At 38.9% G+C, this 18,018-nt stretch overlaps 1 long non-coding RNA gene across 1 annotated transcript in view; it reads left to right on the top strand.

Moving 5' to 3' along the window:
* The window catches only part of Gm10754 (predicted gene 10754), a 285,677-nt gene that overhangs the window by 37,196 nt on the left and 230,463 nt on the right, over positions 1-18,018 (top strand). Inside the window, exon 2 of the long non-coding RNA NR_033537.1 lies at positions 6,853-6,943. This is a non-coding gene — a long non-coding RNA (predicted gene 10754). The remainder of the gene's footprint in view (positions 1-6,852; positions 6,944-18,018) is intronic.

Here is an 18,018-nt window from a genome sequence, read left to right as displayed (position 1 = left end):
TAATTATCAATTATTCCTCTATTAGCTTCCGACACACGTGTTTTATACTCCACCATGGAATTCTTTCCCCCCAATACATTGTTTCTCATCTACCTTGAGTTTTAGCTAAAATACCTTTGTATCTTCTAGTATGCTCAAATTAAGTCCTTACATAACACTCAATAGGTTGTATTTCAATACAAAACATAACTCTCACTTCAAAAGTAATCAAAGATAGATCATTTTGGAGCTGCATGAGTGACCATGGTCTGGGAAAATAGATTCAGATTGTATGAAATAACGTTTTTGTGATGGTTACTCTATTATTTACTATTATGTTGCTGTGATTAAACACCAAAACCAGAAGTGTACTATGGAAGAAAAGTCTATTTTAGCTTAAAGTTCTAGAAAAATGGGTGCATGGTGGCAGGAAACCATGGCAACAGGGAGCAGCAAGGCAGCAAGAGCAGGAAGCTCAGTGTTCACATCTTCAAGTGCCAAGGCAAAGCAAGAGACAGCCAACTAGAAGTGCCACAAAGATTTAAACCCTCAAAGACTCTGTATTGATGTAATTCTTCTAGCAAAGCTGTAGCTTGTAAACATCTCCCAAACATCACCACCAACTGTGGACCAAGTACTCAAATATCCACACTTATGGGGACACTTCTCATTCAATGACCACATTTAGCATTAGTTGTCAAGTTGACACAGTCTAGCATCACTTGGAAAGGTGATATTATTGAGACATTCTCTAGATTATGTTAGTCTGTGGGCTACTCTTTGGAGATTATATTGATTATGTTAATGGATAAAGGAATGCCTAGCCTAAAAGTTGAAAATACTATTCTCAGGGTTTGGGTTCTAGACTGTATAAACAGGGAAAACAGACACCGAGTGAGCAAAAGTTTGTGTGAATAAATTCAATGTCCTCTGCTCTTGACTATGGATGGAATGCATTTACCTTCTTCAAGTCCCTGGCACCTTGGCTTCCTATAATAATACTGTAATCTGGAATGATCACCCCCAGTAGCCCCCCTGCCCCCTCCCCCCACATACAGCAAGTTTGTGTTTGTCAAAGTATTTTATCACATATGTAGTAAATGAACCTGATATGAATATAGTGTCATAGAATTTTTGATAGTTGTAGAACAAAAAGCATCAAAAAAATGCAAACAACATCCTAAATGGATTGGTGGGAATATGGAGATTTGGTTATAGCCAAGCAAGGGATACTCTTCTCCAGGCTTCAGATGCAGGCTGATGGGATCCTCAGCTTTAATTCTGGTGAAGCAAGTGGTCTATTAAGTGAACATTTCTCTACATTTACTTCTGACGGCTGCAAGGTTGTGAGGTCAGATACAGATAGGGGCAGTGGATATATATTAAAATGGATAAATAATCCTCAAGGAACATTTTGATTTAGTCTCTATTATATTTCAGTTTTCCACTATCTTGGATATCCCCAGGATGTATAGGATTAGATTGGTAGGGTCTTTAATAGAGATGTGTTTTCAGAGGTGAACTTCAGTCATAGAAGCTAACATTCCCCAAAAGCTTTCTATTCCCCGCACACTTCCTTGAAAACAGAATACTATGCTTTCACTATTTTCAAAATAGTGAAACTTTTATTAATGATAGCATTCATCATTAATAAATGTGCAATAAATCTGTGTGATGTTAAATTTGTAAAATTAGAGAGGGATTTTAATCCAGCAATTTAATCCAGACTACTCTGACTGGAAAACAGATATGACCTTAGTACACACTTTTATTCTCAAACAGTTAAGGTAAATTAGTTTGTAGAATAAAGCAACCACGTTTTAAAGTGATGTCTTATTGAGTGGCAGACAAAGTGATGAATCAAAGAAAGATCCAACAGAATATGTTTTGCCCAACTCTCAGGAGAAGAGAGATGAAAAATAAACTACTGGAGAAAGTAGGGCAGAGAGAGAAGGAGGCAGCTTTACTAGGGGGAGGTGGGAGTTTTACAGAGACAGGTTGGTTGAAGAGAGAACAACCTAAACACAGATGAAGACAGACAAACCTAAAGAAGGAGAAACAGCCAGATTAGAATAGATTGCAAGAGTTAGTTTGCTGCCAAGCAGAGAAGTTTAGGAAAGCTGAGAGAAACCAGATGGAATCAGTCAGCTTACAGAGGAATTTAAGACAGAAAAGCTGAGTTGAACCAGCCAACCAGAGTTCAGAAAGAACAAGAAAAGGTGAGCTTATTCAGTAGTAAGTCTGAGGCTGAAAATAGTCTAGCCCTAGATTAGATTGTACAGATGCTAGAAGCTTCCAGGACTAAACCTAGGTTAGCAGAAGGAGGCAGCATGCCTCCAAGACAACCATTACTATAGGTTAATAAAAGTTAGAGTTACATAAAATGGTTCTAATGAAGTATACTTTAGGGCACCAAAAATAAAATGAGTAAAGTGTGTAATTTATACTAAATGCAAAGAACAAAGTTGAATGCTACTCATGCATTGGTAAATGAAAGCTGCACACACTGTTACTTAGGTTGCCCTAAAATATTAGTGTTTATTGAAGGGAATTTTCTAGAAATGTTCCCTATCCTGAGTCTTCCATGAGATATGTTAACACATTAGAACTGGAATGATGTGGAGAGCCTGAAATGTTGTAAATCTAGAACCAAATTGTATTAGCCCATAATTCACCCCCTTAATAGCCACTTATTGCCTCCTCTATATATGACCTAATATTTTCTTCATTATTTTTTATACTTGGGGATGCATAAGCAGACTCCAGCATCTACTAACCCAATGGCTAAGAATACCAGCAGGTAGTCTCTGAGGCTCATAGGACAGAGTTACCTAGTTTGGTAGGACACTTGCCTGATCTTTTAACCTGTGCTGGCTAGTATTATGTCTGGATATATAAATAAAGTTAAGCTGAATGAAAGACACTTTAATTGAGAAAATACTTCCATAAGATCTGGTTGTAAGGCATTTTCTTAATTATTTTTTGATGGCAGAAGGCCCATGCATTGTGCCATCACTGGGCTGGTGGTCCTGAGTTCTATAAGAAAGCAGACTAAGAAAGTCATGGAGAGCAAGCCATTGAGCAGCACCCATACATGGCCTCTGCATCAGCTCCTGCCTCCACGTTCCTGCTTTGTTTGAGTTCCTGTTCTGACTTCCTTTGGTGATGAACAGTAAAGCAGAAGTATAAGCCAAATAAATCCCCTGCTTTCCCAACTTGCTTTGTGGTTATGATGTTTTGTAGTTGCAATAGAAACTCTACCTAAGACATCACCCACGTATTTAGAAAGGATCTTGAATTTAGTTTTCATTTTTTTGTCACTGTAAATCATCACGAGACTGTTCTCACTTTGGAAAATAGACCTTGGGATAGCGGAAATGTGTGTTTGTGGGCCATGCTGACTCACATTTACCTCCAGAATAGACTATCCACTATCCTCTCTAAGGCAAGAGCTGTGTTTTTGCTTCCAAAAGTTATTTTGTTTTGATTCTGTTTGATTGTATGAATATGAGAGAGAATAAATTCCAGAAATTCTGTGATATTTAAGAAAGGGGGTAGATATTTCAAATGAGAACAAATATTTCTTACAAAAAATAATAATGCTCTTTTCAGTGATGACCTTTGAATATAGCACGCAATGCCTACATAGTCTGCCTGAAGGATAAACTAAATGTTACAAATTTCCACCATCATAATCACTTGCTTCACTGTTCTTTTGTTCAGAGTAGAAAGGGAAATAGCTACATGGATATATATATATATATATGTGTGTGTGTGTGTGTGTGTGTGTGTGTGTGTGTGTGTGTGTGTGTATGAATGATAATTCACAGTAATTCTTTCATTCTTTGCAGGTTATAAACTGTGCACTATGCATAGACAGCAAGGTGATCAGTAAACCTTATCTGCTAGGAGACATGTGGGGAGCTGTGTTAGGAGAAAAGCTATATATGTGATTTGATGGTATGCTTACTCACACTGTTCTAAAAATGTTCTCTTTTCTATGTATAAAAGGTGACAAGGCACATAATTCTTCTCGCTCTGTCTCCAAGTGCATTCTTTAGAGAAGAAAGGTCAAATCCAGTGAATTACACAGCACAGGAAATGAAAGGCAAGTTCTAAGAAGACAGGTTAGGAATGTTAAGTGCTTCAGGGCATGAGACATGGCCCAGAGGAATTTCCTAGCAGAGTTCAGAGTACAAAGACAAGAGAGGGCGCCATGCAAATGATATAACTTAATCAGTGACACACTGAAGGAATCGTTCTCCCCTGATCTAATGACCTCGCATTTAGATTTACAATGAAATCCTCAGAATAAATAAAACAAAATTAATCTTGCATTTTCACTCCCTCCTTTCTTGAGCTCTAATCAATTGTGAAATTGATCAAAACTTGATAAAGCTTGTGGTATTGTGAAGGGCATCCAGCCACTTACTGAGCTGCCTCAGTATCTGATGCCGAAGAGCTTGACATAGAATCATATTAAATAACTTGGCAATGTTTATGAGCTGCAAAAACCCATGTAACATTTTCCAATTATAAACTGCCTTGCTTCAACTTCGTTAGTTCATTGCAATTCATTAATAAGCATAAGCTCAAGTATAGGAAATGGAATGTGCAGGTTGATGCTAAGGACTTTTAATTCCTGGCAACTCAAGCATGTCTGTCCCACATATATGAATATGCTGACATGGGTTGGATTTCTATTGTAAAATCGCTTATTTCTGAGCATAATTACAGTACAGCAGGTATAGGATGGAACCAGGAGACAGTTCCTGACTTTGTATTGCATTCCTCAGGACTACTTTTTAAATATCCAGGACAATGAAGATAAGGCAACAGACTAACATACAACCCCTGATCTCTTCTTAACTTGATTAACTGAAGTTTCTGGGACAGAGACACTGCACCCACATCAAATATGTCACAAGGCTGATTGATTAGTTGTTCAATGAATGTGGACAGTTGGAATGTTATAAGTATAAAGCCAAATTACCTTGATATATCTTAGCTCCCAAACAGCTGAGTATTACACACTTCTATGTCCAATATAACATCCCCATAACTAATAGCTTTTTGGAATCTAGAAGCTTTCCCCCATTTTTGCCAACTAGATGGGTACAAATGTCCTCAGATAGCATGAGACTAGTAATGGGGATTTCCCTGGTTGGCTGTAACTTGTCTCATGTTTTGACAATGTTCACTAAGTGTCCTGATCCATAACTTTCTTTGTTCTATTACTATGAAAACATTATGAATTCATTACCATGTTTGAACATGGTATTTGTGGTAATCACTATGTCACTTAAACATGGTCACTTATACGAGGCTCAATGTTTCTTATTTTCTTTCAGGTGAGAGCTGTATTTTATGTTGACATTCTAAATACAAAAATTCATGATTTTCATATAAATTAAATAAACTAAATAGTATTATAGATTTTATATTTTAATACTTATATTCCAGCTGTTTACTTCTATATATGACGTGATATATGCATAGTGTAATTAAGTAATTTAAAAGAATGAAAAATAACTCCCAAAGTAAAACTTTTATCTTTAAATGTATGACTTAATGCTTCAAAGTTCTGATGCCCTTACAAAATCCTCTGTGCAGCTTCCCAGCAAATAATTAGATGACCACAACCAGATACCGTTTAAGACCTGGGAAATTGGCTCAGTGGGTCTTAAGCACTTGCTTCACAAACCTGACTATGTGAGTTTAGATAATAGAGCCAACATAAAAAGCTAGATGCAGTAGTAATTCCAGAGAGCCTAAGGGACCATGGGAGACAGAGATGGGAGAATCTCTGAATTTCACTAGCCAAATGGCTTCATATGCATAGCAATGGAAGATGTGAGACCCTGTATCACACAGGTGAAGAAAGAGCTCATAAGTTAGAAATTGCACGTGACCCCACTCACACATGAACAAGCAGCAATACACAGCTGCATATGCATGCACATTATTCACAAATGTGCATCATTCATTCCCATTGTACGTGTGTGTGTGTGAGAGAGAGACAGAGCAGGAGAGAGACAGAGACAGAGACAGACAGACAGACAGAGTCAGATGGAGAGAGAAAGAAGGAGGGATACGCTGTTTATGAATGCTCATTGGGCTTACTGGTCACTATAAAGTTATTGATTTCTATCTTATGCAGAAACACTATCTAGAGCTACACTTCATGATGTATTCTGAGCATAGTAATTCCTGGAGGAAAAAGATAAATGATGTTAAAATTTAATATTACAAAATGCTGGTGTCCTGAAGAGGACATATAAGAAAACTGTTTTAAATGGACAAATAAAAAGTGAAACAGGAAAGATTATGGAAGCAACCTATATTGTTTTATCTTCAGACTCTGAAGTCAGTGACAGAACTGCCACAATCTCACAAAGCCTGGGATCTAGGTCTAAGACATTGCTCTGGAATCACTTATTTGACTATTCTGTGGGAGTATAGTGAAGGCAGTCTCATTATCTCTGATCCTACTTAGGAATAAATTCTCTTCAGGATGAGTTACTGTCTGCTAGATTGAAAAAGGGAAGAAAAAAACACATGGGAGAGGGTGGAGGTTAGAAATGAAAGCAGGAGTAATTATGTAATTATGTTTGAAATAAAATTTTTAAAAAGACAGACATAATTCTATGTGCAGATGAAACGTCTTCCTAGGTAAAATAAGTTGTGGTTTGTCTTTAGTACTTATGGTATGTTTCCTTGTCCCAAGTAGCTCCTTAATAAAATTGTACATATGATCACAAAAATGAACCCTAATCTTAAATCATAAAAATAATTCCAATGATTGGTTAGAAAATGTACACACAGCACAGGAATTCCTCCACTGTTTAACATATTATTTTATTGTGTGTTTAGGGGCTGGTGTGTGGATTGAGGGGGCATTGCCATAGTGTGAATGTGGACGTCCTGGAACAACATGTGGGAATTGGCATTCTTCCTCCCCCAGGTGAGTTCTGGTAATTCAACGTTGATAATCAGGCTTAGACACCTGTGCATCTACCCCTTGAGTCATCTTATCAATTGATAAGAAAGAGAAGCTTTTTGTGAAATGTGGTTCTCTCTATAATATCACCACTCTCATCAATATATTTAGGATGGAAGTGGTTCCTGATGGCTATGCTTGCCACTCCCATATTCAGGAGTGAGGTTGAAAGGTTCAGGACCTCAAGATCATCCCTGACTCTAGGGCCAGTATGAGGCCAGTCTGGGCTACATGGAATCCTATCTCAAGAAAAACATGAGTCAAGCAAGCAAAATAAAGCAGAAGAAGAAAAAAATTAAGGTTAGAAAAGATGCACAGACAATCATCAGAATGTTTGATGAGCATATAGCAAAACATAGTTCTCTCTCATTTATAACTAGACTCAAGAGTGCATAGATTTATTGATATCCACATGGAGAGTTTAGCCTACTGTGATGACTAGAAATGTCTGTGCTCAGTCCCAGGTGAGACCTCTCACTTAGTGCTAACACTGTCATGAACACAACAAAACTTCCTTAAGAGCCAGTAAAAAAATCTAAACTCTTTTTTTGTCTAATTTCAAAACTATAAATTTGACCTCAGATGAACATTGTTACTTTGAAAACTTCTTTCTCCAGAAGAAAATGAACTTGCACAATCTTTTCTATCCAGTATGAGATCTTCCTCCAATAAAGAAATTATTTTTAAAAGCAGTAATGACTGTGAAATGTACCCTTGTGTTTCTCAAGTACATTTTAAAATTCATCTAATTTCGATACTAAAAACAGCCCAATGAAGCTATGTTCTGTTCTATAATGTATAAAGGACAGAACTGAGTGATATATAAGTCAGTTGTAGAAAACCAGAGAAGAATGAAATATGGGTCTGCTGTTTGGATTCTAGATTCGCTCTTTTCATGCTATTCTCATTAATTTCCATTGAATTGTAATGTATCAGAGATACTTTGGGGATGTGTGAAAATTAACATGTATTCTAACACAAACCAACAAAGAAATTTGTGTGTAAGATCACTTCCTCTTAATTAAAGATTGTCTTTGGGACCACCTACCTCAGCCTGTGTGCTGTGGTTCTCAGAAATCCAGTTTTTCCAACTCAATTGCCCACAGCAGTTTAGACACATCCTTTCTTACAGAAGGCAACTGGAGACAGGTGGAACCCAGAGGTAAATATATGCTATCACAGACAAGGCAGCAGGACTCATGTCGCCCAGGTCCAGATGTTGGCCAGGCAGATGTTAAGTAGCTAACATGGACCCTGTCTGTCTGACTTTGCGCAGACCCAGGAGGTGTCTCAGATGACGGTCAGTGTCTCTCCATGTCCAGCCTGCTAGGCAGAGTTGGAGAGAGGAACGACTGCTTTCTTGCCTTCAGCAAGAGGTTTAAAATGCTGAGAGTTCTTGAGTTCTGAGTGGAGGGACTGAGTCTGCCTTTTGTTCAAGGGAATGTTCAGCATATTACAGATCATGTCTCTGTGCTTAGTCAGGCTGAAGTCGATCTCGACCATAGCAGACACATCTTTCCCAAGAGGTCTTCCCACCAAGCTCCTCCACCAGCTTGTCAATCAATGTCAAGCATGGACCTGGTGTGGCAAGACTTACAATGTTGTAATTTACAGATGCTTTCCATCCAGGGGTCAACACCTTTGGGATTCTTTTCTGTGTCTTTTAGGTTCTTTACATCAGAGATGCTTTAAGGTCTCTAATAACTATTTACTTGGCCATAGATTCCCTTATAAGATTATCAGAAATCACATTCCTAAAAATGAACAGGATGGGAGAAATTCCACATCTTCTTAAGTGAGCAAGGGCTTTTCCTGTCTGTTTCAGTAAGATAAATGTGTAGCATTATGCAGTATACTCTTTCCATACCCCTTCCTCCATTGATCATAAAATGTTTATAGTAAAGTTTCAGAATCATTGCTGAAATGTCTCATCATTTTACTTGGAGCAATATGAGCAGTCTTCTCTTTGTCCTCCTCTGCAGTTCATCTATCAGGAAAACAAAGAGAGGAGAATATAAAGATTTTGAAATTGAACAGCACATGCTAATATGCCTAGGATAATTTCTACTATATTACATAGTTTGTGAAAGTTGTCCATCTCTAGCTTGGAAATATGAACAACTTCTTCAGCCCCTAAGGAATGTTTAGGAAAAAATAACAGAGAACATTGCAAAGTTATTCCAGTTTCTCAGGGATAAGTGAGCTATAGAACTATAATCTTATCTGGTACACATATGAAATTGGTTTTCTCTTATTAGTTGTTAATAAGTCCAAGGCTAAGGATGCTAAAATAATACTCCTTGTGTGCCTTCTCTTTCCAGAACAGAAGTGTTATTTAGGTATTATCTTAGTTTCCTTTCCATGACACTGACAATACACTGTGTCCAAGGCAACCTACAAAGAAAGAGTTTATTTGGGCTTAAAGTTTCAGAGCATTAAAAGTCTGTGGTGGGATTGCTTCCAGCTTCTCACCATTTACTTTGATGATGGCTACTGGTGTGCTGTAGATTGCTTTTTTTTTTCTTTCCATTTTTTATTAGGTATTTAGCTCATTTACATTTCCAATGCTATACCAAAGGTCCCCCATACCCATCCACCCCCACTCCCCTACCTGCCCACTACCCCTTTTTGGCCCTGGCGTTCCCCTGTTCTGGGGCATATAAAGTTTGTGTGTCCAATGGGCCTCTCTTTCCAGTGATGGCCGACTAGGCCATCTTTTGATACATATGCAGCTAGAGTCAAGAGCTCTGGGGTACTGGTTAGTTCATAATGTTGATCCACCTATAGGGTTGCAGTTCCCTTTAGCTCCTTGGGTACTTTCTCTAGCTCCTCCATTGGGAGCCCTGTGATCCATCCATTAGCTGACTGTGGGCATCCACTTCTGTGTTTGCTAGGCCCCGGCATAGTCTCACAAGAGACAGCTACATCTGGGTCCTTTCGATAAAATCTTGCTAGTGTATGCAATGGTGTCAGCGTTTGGATGCTGATTATGGGGTGGATCCCTGGATAAGGCAGTCTCTACATGGTCCATCCTTTCATCTCAGCTCCAAACTTTGTCTCTGTAACTCCTTCCAAGGGTGTTTTGTTCCCAATTCTAAGGAGGGGCATAGTGTCCACACTTCAGTCTTCATTCTTCTTGAGTTTCATGTGTTTAGGAAATTGTATCTTATATCTTGGGTATCCTAGGTTTTGGGCTAATATCCACTTATCAGTGAGTACATATTGTGTGAGTTCCTTTGTGAATGTGTTACCTCACTCAGGATGATGCTCTCCAGGTCCATCCATTTGGCTAGGAATTTCATAAATTCATTCTTTTTAATAGCTGAGTAGTACTCCATTGTGTAGATGTACCACATTTTCTGTATCCATTCCTCTGTTGAGGGGCATCTGGGTTCTTTCCAGCTTCTGGCTATTATAAATAAGGCTGCTATGAACATAGTGGAGCATGTGTCCTACTTACCAGTTGGGGCATCTTCTGGATATATGCCCAGGAGAGGTATTGCTGGATCCTCCGGTAGTACTATATCCAATTTTCTGAGGAACTGCCAGACGGATTTCCAGAGTGGTTGTACAAGCCTGCAATCCCACCAACAATGGAGGAGTGTTCCTCTTTCTCCACATCCTCGCCAGCATCTGCTGTCACCTGAATTTTTGATCTTAGACATTCTGACTGGTGTGAGGTGGAATCTCAGGGTTGTTTTATTTGCATTTCCCTGATGATTAAGGATGTTGAACATTTTTTCAGGTGCTTCTCTGCCATTCGGTATTCCTCAGGTGAGAATTCTTTGTTCAGTTCTGAGCCCCATTTTTTAATGGGGTTGTTTGATTTTCTGAAGTCCACCTTCTTGAGTTCTTTATATATATTGGATATTAGTCCCCTATCTGATTTAGGATAGGTAAAGATCCTTTCCCAATCTGTTGGTGGTCTCTTTGTCTTATTGACGGTGTCTTTTGCCTTGCAGAAACTTTGGAGTTTCATTAGGTCCCATTTGTCAATTCTTGATCTTACAGCACAAGCCATTGCTGTTCTGTTCAGGAATTTTTCCCCTGTGCCCATATCTTCAAGGCTTTTCCCCACTTTCTCCTCTATAAGTTTCAGTGTCTCTGGTTTTATGTGAAGTTCCTTGATCCACTTAAATTTGACCTTAGTACAAGGAGATAAGTATGGATCAATTCGCATTCTTCTACATGATAACAACCAGTTGTGCCAGCACCAATTGTTGACAATGCTATCTTTCTTCCACTGGATGGTTTTAGCTCCCTTGTCGAAGATCAAGTGACCATAGGTATGTGGGTTCATTTCTGGGTCTTCAATTCTATTCCATTGGTCTACTTGTCTGTCTCTATACCAGTACCATGCAGTTTTTAGCACCATTGCTCTGTAGTAAACTTTAGGTCAGGCATGGTGATTCCACCAGAGGTTCTTTTATCCTTGAGAAGAGTTTTTGCTATCCTAGGTTTTTTGTTATTCCAGATGAATTTGCAAATTGCTCCTTCTAATTCATTGAAGAATTGAGTTGGAATTTTGATGGGGATTGTATTGAATCTGTAGATTGCTCTTGGCAAGATAGCCATTTTTACAATGTTGATCCTGCCAATCCATGAGCATGGGAGATCTTTCCATCTTCTGAGATCTTCTTTAATTTCTTTCTTCAGAGACTTGAAGTTTTTATCATACAGATCTTTCACTTCCTTAGTTAGAGTCACGCCGAGATATTTTATATTATTTGTGACTATTGAGAAGGGTGTTGTTTCCCTAATTTCTTTCTCAGCCTGTTTATTCTTTGTGTAGAGAAAGGCCATTGACTTGTTTGAGTTAATTTTATATCCAGCTACTTCACCGAAGCTGTTTATCAGGTTTAGGAGTTCTCTGGTGGAATTTTTAGGGTCACTTATATATACTATCATATCATCTGCAAAAAGTGATATTTTGACTTCCTCCTTTCCAATTTGTATCCCCTTGATCTCCTTTTGTTGTCGAATTGCTCTGGCTAATACTTCAAGTACTATGTTGAAAAGGTAGGGAGAAAGTGGGCAGCCTTGTCTAGTCCCTGATTTTAGTGGGATTGCTTCCAGCTTCTCTCCATTAACTTTGATGTTGGCTACTGGTTTGCTGTAGATTGCTTTTATCATGTTTAGGTATGGGCCTTGAATTCCTGATCTTTCCAGAACTTTTATCATGAATGGGTGTTGGATCTTGTCAAATGCTTTTTCTGCATCTAACGAGATGATCATGTGGTTTTTGTCTTTGAGTTTGTTTATATAGTGGATTACATAGATGGATTTTCGTATATTAAACCATCCCTGCATCCCTGGAATAAAACCTACTTGGTCAGGATGGATGATTGCTTTAATGTGTTCTTGGATTCGGTTAGTGAGAATTTTATTGAGGATTTTTGCATCGATATTCATAAGAGAAATTGGTCTGAAGTTCTCTATCTTTGTTGGATCTTTCTGTGGTTTAGGTATCAGAGTAATAGTGGCTTCATAAAATGAGTTGGGTAGAGTACTTTCTACTTCTATCTTGTGAAAAAGTTTGTGCAGAACTGGAATTAGATCTTCTTTGAAGGTCTGATAGAACTCTGCACTAAACCCGTCTGGTCCTGGGCTTTTTTTGGCTGGGAGACTATTTATAACTGCTTCTATTTCTTTAGGGGATATGGGACTGTTTAGAAGGTCAACTTGATCCTGATTCAACTTTGGTACCTGGTATCTGTCCAGAAATTTGTCCATTTCGTCCAGGTTTTCCAGTTTTGTTGAGTATAGCCTTTTGTAGAAGGATCTGATGGTGTTTTGGATTTCTTCAGGATCTGTTGTTATTGTGAGGAGCCGCCCTCACATTAGCCATTACAAGATGGCGCTGACATCCTGTGTTCTAAGTGGTAAACAAATAATCTGCACATGTGCCAAGGGTAGTTCTCCACCCCATGTGCTCTGCCTTCCCTGTGATGACAACTCGGCCGATGGGCTGCAGCCAATCAGGGAGTGACACGTCCTAGGCGGAGGATAATTCTCCTTAAAAAGGGACGGGGTTTCGCCATTCTCTCTCTTGCTCCTGAAGATGTAAGCAATAAAGCTCTTGCGCTCTTGCGCTCTGGCTCCTGAAGATGTAAGAATAAAGCTTTTGCCGCAGAAGATTCCAGTTTGTTGCGTTCTTCCTGGCCGGTCGAGAACTCGTGTAAGATGTTATGTCTCCCTTTTCAGTTCTGATTTTGTTAATTAGAATTTTGTCTCTGTGCCCTCTAGTGAGTCTAGCTAAGGGTTTATCTATCTTGTTGATTTTCTCAAAGAACCAACTCCTCGTTTGGTTAATTCTTTGAATAGTTCTTCTTGTTTCCACTTGGTTGATTTCACCCCTGAGTTTGATTATTTCCTGCCGTCTACTCCTCTTGGGTGAATTTGCTTCCTTTTTTCTAGGGCTTTTAGATGTGTTGTGAAGCTGCTAGTATGTGCTCTCTCCCGTTTCTTCATGGAGGCACTCAGAGCTATGAGTTTCCCTCTTAGAAATGCTTTCATTGTGTCCCAAAGGTTTGGGTACGTTGTGGCTTCATTTTCATTAAACTCTAAAAAGTCTTTAATTTCTTTCTTTATTCCTTCCTTGACCAAGGTATCATTGAGAAGAGTGTTGTTCAGTTTCCACGTGAGTGTTGGCTTTCTGTTATTTTTTTTTGTTATTGAAGATCAGCCTTAGTGCATGGTGATCTGATAGGATACATGGGACAATTTCAATATTTTTGAATCTGTTGAGGCCTGTTTTGTGACCTATTATGTGGTCAACTTTGGAGAAGGTACCATGAGGTGCTGAGAAGAAGGTATATCCTTTTGTTTTAGGATAAAATGTTTTGTAGATATCTGTCAGATCCATTTGATTCATCACTTCTGTTAGTTTCAGTGTGTCCCTGTTTAGTTTCTGTTTCCATGATCTGTCCATTGGTGAAAGTGGTGTGTTGAAGTCTCGCACTATTATTGTGTGAGGTGCAATGTGTGCTTTGAGCTTTACTAAAGTTTCTTTAATGAATGTGGCTGCCCTTGTATTTGGAGCATAGATATTCAGAATTGAGAGTTCCTCTTGGAGGATTTTACCTTTGATGAGAACGAAGTGCCCCTCCTTGTCTTTTTTGATGACTTTGGGTTGGAAGTCAATCTTATCAGATATTAGGATGGCTACTCCAGCTTGTTTCTTCATACCATTTGCTTGGAAAATTGTTTTCCAGCCTTTTATTCTGAGGTAGTGTCTATCTTTTTCTCTGAGATGTGTCTCCTGTAAACAGCAAAATGTTGGGTCTTGTTTGTGTAGCCAGTTTGTTAGTCTATGTCTTTTTATTGGGGAGTTGAGACCATTGATGTTAAGAGATATTAAGGAAAAGTAACTGTTGCTTCCTGTTATTTTTGTTGTTAAAGTTGGCTTTCTGTTCTTGTGGCTGTCTTCTTTTAGGTTTGTTGAGGGATTACCTTCTTGTTTTTTCTAGGGCATTGTTCCTGTTCTTGTATTGGTTTTTTTCTGTTATTAACCTTTGAAGGGCTGGATTCGTGGAGAGATAATGTGTGAATTTGGTTTTGTCGTGGAATACTTTGGTTTCTCCATCTATGGTAATTGAGAGTTTGGCTGGGTATAGTAGCCTGGGCTGGAATTTGTGTTCTCTTAGTGTCTGTATAACATCTGTCCAGGCTCTTCTGGCTTTCATAGTCTCTGGTGAAAAATCTGGTGTAATTCTGATAGGCTTGCCTTTGTATGTTACTTGACCTTTTTCCCTTACTGCTTTTAGTATTCTATCTTTATTTAGTGCATTTGTTGTTCTGATTATTATGTGTCAGGAGGAATTTCTTTTCTGGTCCAGTCTATTTGGAGTTCTGTAGGCTTCTTGTATGTTCATAGGCATCTCTTTATTTAGATTTGGGAAGTTTTCTTCAATAATTTTGTTGAAGATGTTTGCTGGTCCTTTGAGTTGAAAATCTTCATTCTCATCCACTCCTATTATCCGTAGGTTTGGTCTTCTCATTGTGTCCTGGATTTCCTGGATATTTTGAGTTAGGATCTTTTTGCATTTTCCATTTTCTTTGATTGTTGTGCCGATGTTCTCTATGGAATCTTCTGCACCTGAGATTCTCTCTTCCATCTCTTGTATTCTGTTGCTGATGCTCAAATCTATGGTTCCAGATTTCTTTCCTAGGGTTTCTATCTCCAGTGTTGCCTCACTTTGAGTTTTCTTTATTGTTTCTACTTCCCTTTTTAGGTCTAGTATGGATTTGTTCATTTCCATCACCTGTTTGTATGTTTTTTCCTCTTTTTCTGTAAGGACTTCTACCTGTTTGATTGTGTTTTCCTGTTTTTCTTTAAGGACTTGTAACTCTTTAGCAGTGTTCTCCTGTATTTCTTTAAGTGATTTATTAAAGTCCTTCTTGATGTCCTCTACCATCATCATGAGATATGCTTTTAAATCTAGGTCTAGGTTTTCAGGTGTGTTGGGGTACCCTGGACTGGGCGAAGTGGGAGTGCTGGGTTCTGATGATGGTGAGTGGTCTTGGTTCCTGTTAGTAGGATTCCTACGTTTACCTTTCGCCATCTGGTAATCTCTGGAGTTAGTAGTTATAGTTGACTCTGTTTAGAGATTGTTCTTCTGGTGATTCTGTTACAGTCTCTCAGCAGACCTGGGAGACAGATTCTCTCCTCTGAGTTTCAGTGCTCAGAGCACTCTCTGCTGGCAAGCTCTCTTACAGGGAAGGTGCGCAGATATCTTGTTTTTGGACCTCCTCCTGGTCGAAGAAGAAGGCCCAAAACAGGGCCTCTCTCAGAAGCTGTATTGCTTTGGCAGTTCCCAGAAGCTGTCAGCTTCTGTGGTGCAGACTCTCACCTGTGCAGAATAAATTCCTAAGTTCCAGGGAGTCCTGGAACCAAGATGGTGACCGCTGCTCCTGAGGCTGAGGCCGCCTCCCGAGCCAGGCGGGCACCTGTCCTCTGGTCCAGACGGTGGCCGGCTGTCTGCAGCCTGCAAAGTGTACTGCCTCAGAGGCTCTGTGCTTCTGCCTGTCCCAGAAGCTGTCCGGTTCTCTGGCGCACCCTCTAACCTGTTCAGACTAATTTCCTAGGTCCGGCGGAGTCCTGGAACCCAGATGGCAACCGCTGCTGCTGAGGCTGAGGCTGCCTCCCAAGCCAGGCGGACACCTGTCCTCTGGTCCGGACGGTGGCCGGCTGTCTGCGGCCCGCCAAGTGTGCTGCCTCAGCGGCTCTGTGCTTCTGCCCGTCCCAGAAGCTGTCCGGTTCTCTGGCGCACCCTCTAACCTGTTCAGACTAATTTCCTAAGTTCTGCTAAGTCCCGGAACCAAGATGGCGACCAGTAGATTGCTTTTATCATGGTTAGGTATAGGCCTTGAATTCCTGATCTTTCCAAGACTTTTATCATGAAGGGGTGTTGAATTTTGTCAAATGCTTTCTCCATGTCTAACAAGATGATCATGTGGTTTTTGTCTTTGAGTTTGTTTACATACTGGATTATGTTGATGGATTTCCATATATTAAACCATCCCTGCATCCCTGGAATAAAACCTACTTGGTCAGGATAGATGATTGTTTTCATGTGCTCTTGGATTGGGTTAGCAAGAATTTTATTGAGTATTTTTGCATCGATATTCATAAGGGAAATTGATCTGAAGTTCTCTATCTTTGTTGGATCTTTCTGTGACTTTTGGGATAGCTTTGGAAATGTAATTGAGGAAAATATCTATTTTTTTTTTAAAAGTATATGGTAGAGAGACAGCATGCAGACATTTAGACTGGGGCAGCTAAGGGGTCACATGTTGATCCCAAGTAGAAGTCAGAAAGCAGAACACTGGGACTGGCCCAAGATCTTTGAAATCCTCAAAGTCTGTCCCCACATGACACACCTCATTCAATAAGCTACAGATCCTAATCCATGTCAAATAGTTTCACCAAATTCAGATCAAGTATTTGAACATATCAGCCTACAGATGTCATTCACATTTGAATTATCATAGCTATTTACACTATATAAAAGTTTCAGATACAGGAAGTTCTGTTTTTACCAGTTATATTGGTAAGAACTCTGTGTGCTCAATAATCATGTGCTATAATAAGATACTAAATATTTATCTGAATAAAATGTTATAATACTGAGAATGAAAAAGAAAAATGATCAAAATAAAAAATATCTATATAGCTAAATGATAATAGATGTTTTCTGGAAAGTAAATTGTGATTTAGTCAAGTTATTTTGTAGTCAGTTCTGAGAATTTAAATTGCGATAGCATTTTCTCTTTACCTATAAATTCTTAAGAAACCAATGAAACAATTATGTCCCTTATTTTATTTCTGCTCTTTGAAAATATACTTAAGAGAAAGAAATGCAAGAGGAAAAGAATAGTCTTCAAAATAATTATGGAGAATAACATTGAAATGAAGATGAACCAAAGACAAAACCAATCTCTAGATACTCAGAAACTCTTGTGCAAAGACCTAAGGTAGAACTGACAGAAAAGGGGACTGGATTTAATTTGTCTTCCTTGGGTTCTTTATGATGCTGATTTGGTTATACATCAGGTGATTCCTTACTTCACAAAAGAAGATACCTTCCTTTCATGCATATCCCCTAAAGTCTAGACGACTGCCAGCAGACTCTGACATTCCCACAGGAAGTTCTCCAAAGATGAATGACCTGGCCTCTTTATCCAACATTAGAAATGTTCTATCAGAAGATGTTCTATACATTCTACACACAACCATTCTGCTTGTTTTTTTTTTTAAAAATTGATTTGTGATGACATCATACACATTTACATTTTAATTTATTTTACTGTGTTTTCGGCTATAAAATATTTATGCAAATTGAATGCTTGATTCTTTGTGTTTATTTTTCCTTCGTTTGAATAGCCTAAGCCAATATATAGGAAATATATTTTGTATGGGCTCTGTGCGTGAAGGACAGAGGTCATGTCCCCCTTATGAAAACTTCCACAATTATCTGCTATCTGCCTGACTGCAAACTTCTATTCCATTCCCAATTTGTGATTGCAAATATCAACAT

This window comes from Mus musculus, chromosome 10 (genome assembly GCF_000001635.26).
Source record: "Mus musculus strain C57BL/6J chromosome 10, GRCm38.p6 C57BL/6J".
Classification (NCBI taxonomy): Eukaryota; Metazoa; Chordata; class Mammalia; order Rodentia; family Muridae; genus Mus; species Mus musculus.
The sequence above is the reverse complement of the archived record's forward strand: the minus strand, read 5'-3'. Positions and strand labels throughout refer to the sequence as shown.